Source organism: Chrysochloris asiatica, unplaced genomic scaffold, assembly GCF_000296735.1.
Source record: "Chrysochloris asiatica unplaced genomic scaffold, ChrAsi1.0 scaffold00221, whole genome shotgun sequence".
NCBI lineage: Eukaryota > Metazoa > Chordata > Mammalia > Afrosoricida > Chrysochloridae > Chrysochloris > Chrysochloris asiatica.
The window spans coordinates 2,232,942-2,233,529 of record NW_006408739.1 but is presented as its reverse complement, the minus strand read 5'-3'; positions in this window follow the sequence as shown (position 1 = coordinate 2,233,529).

The window sequence follows — 588 nt, the reverse complement described above, 5'->3', positions numbered from 1 at the left end:
TTTTTACTTAATTCTACATAAATATTTTTGTCACACACTAATAAATACAATTTTAAAAGGTGTGCAACAACATTGTGTTCTTTCACCATACTATTCAACCTGTATGCTGAGCAAATAATCCGAGAAGCTGGGTTTGATGAAGAAAAAACATGGCATCAGGATTGGAGAAAGACTCATTAACAACCTGCAATATGCAGATGATACAACCTTGCTTGCTGAAAGTGAAGAGGACTTAAAACATTTACTGATGAAGACCAAAGAGTGCAGCCTTGGGTATGGATTACATCACAATGTAAAGAGAAAAAAAAATCTTTACCACTGGATCAATAAACAACATTCTTATCAACAGAGAAAAGATTGAAGTTGTCAAGGACATCATTCTTCTTGGATCAACTATGAACACTAATGGAAGCAGCAGTCAAGAAATCAAAGGACGTATTGCATTAGGCAAATCTGCTGCACAAGACCTTTTTAAAGTGTTGAAGAGCAAACATGTCAGCTTGAGGACTAAGGTGTGCCTGACCCAAGCCATGGTATTTTCAATAACCTCATATGCATGTGAAAGCTGGACAGTGAATAAGGAAAACC